This window comes from Arvicanthis niloticus, chromosome 5 (genome assembly GCF_011762505.2).
Source record: "Arvicanthis niloticus isolate mArvNil1 chromosome 5, mArvNil1.pat.X, whole genome shotgun sequence".
Classification (NCBI taxonomy): Eukaryota; Metazoa; Chordata; class Mammalia; order Rodentia; family Muridae; genus Arvicanthis; species Arvicanthis niloticus.
This window is the reverse complement of record NC_047662.1, coordinates 33833207-33835677: the sequence shown is the minus strand read 5'-3', so window position 1 is coordinate 33835677 and position 2471 is coordinate 33833207. Positions and strand designations below refer to the sequence as shown.

The window sequence follows — 2471 nt, the reverse complement described above, 5'->3', positions numbered from 1 at the left end:
ATGGCTGCGGGTTCTGTGGAGTCTCAGTAGCCCAAGGTGGCCTCCGAGAGGCCCGTGGCAGGTCAGGCCCCGGTTCTGCCTTGCCTGGAGCTGCCGAGCTACGCCACTACAGTGTGTGCGCTGGTGAGCAGCAGCTATTCCTGCTTGGTGCCCTGTCGCCCCAGTACCTGAGCAGGAAGCGCGAGCAGCTGGACGCCTAGCTCCTGCGCTACTCCGAGAGGGTTCAGTTAATAAAGTATCTTCTACCCATATTGGCTGTTTAGTACATGGATGTTTTAATGCCTCTGTCACTAAACCTGAGCAGATGTCATATGAGGAGTGGCAAACATTGGAGATAAATGTGAGGGATGAGCTGGAATTTGATGTATTTCGCTTAGATTCAGATTCTGCTGGAGTATTCTGCATTCGAGGAAAACTAAATACCACAAGTTTGCAACTTAAGAACTCTGTAGTTTCTGAAGATGTAGCGGAAACTGTCATTGAAGAGGTTGTTGAAAAAACTTCAAAGAAGAAAAAGAAGAAAAACAAAGACACAGAAACATGTGCAACAGTTGATAGTGTTACAGAAGTTGCAGATATTACAGATGTCACTCCAAGGGAAGACACAGTCCTACCGTGTAGTGATAATGTGAATGACTTCTGTGAGGAGGAGCCAAAGAAGAAGGAAAAGAAGAAGAAAAGGCACCAGGAAGATCAGGACCCCATTTTCCAAGCCAGTGACTCCAGTGGCTACCAAAGTGACCATAAGAAGAAAAAGAAGAAAAGAAAACACAGTGAAGAGGCTCACTTTGAGTCACCCAAGAAGAGACAGTAATTGTCTTTCTGTTGTTAACATACTCAGATGCACAGATGAATAGATGTTTTGAATGGTAGGAAATGCTTATGGGAAGTTCACAAGCAAGTACTTGATTAGTAGTTGGGTTTTGTACTGAAATCATACAACTGACTGTAAGTGTTGGATAATACCAGTATCATTAAAGTATTATTTTATTACAGTTCAGTGGAGAATGTTAACAAACGCTCTCACTCTTGACTCATATTGTTAATGTCCTACAGAAGATTTTACATTCTCAACATCTGCCAAAGAACTTTATAGTACTTTCAATTTTTTTCTGATAATAAATTTTGTCTTTAGCCAGAAAAAAAGTTTCAAAATAGCTAATATATAAATAAGCAGCCAGTCATAACTTTTAAAATCATAAAACAAGGTTATTACTCGAGCCACGATTAAACAGTACCAACGTTGTTACTTGCTGGCAAATTTTTGTCAGGGTTTTATATTTCCCCAAAGATCTTGATGAATAGGGTTGGGAAAAGGGAAAGGTAACAAAAGATCTCATAGTTTGAACACTAAATCTCACTACAAGAAACACAGTTGTATGTAAGGGGGCAGTAGGGGAAGATAAGCCAAAAATGACTCCTGGGATTATTTTTTTTCTCGTTTGAGCAAGTTGCTGCCATTGTGCACCCAGGTGAAAATTGCCAGAGAGCAGAGAAAACATTATATTGTTGGGATACAGTGACTCCGAGTTGCTTATGAGATGGTGAAGAACTGAGAGGTGATGTGAGTAACTGGATATTCAGGAAAGAAACCACAGTTCAAGAGAGAAATTTGAGATTGTCATGTGCATGGTCATGAATACGTTGGAAAAAGGGATCATGTAGGGATGATGTGTAGAGAAGGAAGAGTAGGAAACCCGAGTAAAGAAACTGAACACGTGATGGAGCTGAGGCAAAGGAGCCCTGAAGGCCAACACGCAGTCTCAGAACTCCCATGATGCCTTGCTTCCACCCAGCTCCCACCTCCCTGCTCCCTGTGTTCGTTCTACCGTACGGGCTTTATTGTTTTCTCTGTACATCTCTATTATTTTCTGAACCTTGAAAGTGAGTTGCAGATATCATGCCATTTTAGCCCCCAATATATATTTTATTTAAGAAAAAAACAAGTGCATTGCCTTAGTCTCATCAGACAATCGATATAAATCTGATATTATACAATGAGGACCATATTTACAAGGTTTCAGTCCAATTATCCTAGCCATGTCTTGGATAACAAGAAACACCTGGCTGTTATATTTCTTTGGTCATAGACTTTGGGATTGAGAGGGTATTGCTTCTCAAATGTTTTCTTGCTTTGAGGATTTCAGCCAAGCTAGTCTAAGAAAGAAGTAGGTAAGGAAGACTAAAGATCTGAGTCACTGAGCTAAACTATCCTATGCTTGGTTGCAGAGCATGAGGCATGGGAGAAGCCTTGTCTCTGAGTTAGGAAGTATCTGCAGTGACAGCAGCAGCCAACAGAGAGGCAGTGGACATCGGTGAGACAGACAGGTGGGACCAGGAGCAGGAAGCTGGGAAGACCCAGAACACCACAGGACACCAAGAATCAAAGGAGAGGCAGTCTCAACATCTTCCAGCTTCTGGAGACTATAATCAGCCCATGGTCTTTCCACTCTACCCATTTCTGCCAGAGC

At 42.1% G+C, this 2471-nt stretch overlaps 1 pseudogene; it reads left to right on the top strand.

Moving 5' to 3' along the window:
* On the top strand, positions 1 to 892 carry LOC117709484 (DNA-directed RNA polymerase I subunit RPA43 pseudogene; annotated as a pseudogene).
* The last annotated feature ends 1579 nt before the right edge of the window (positions 893 to 2471 follow it).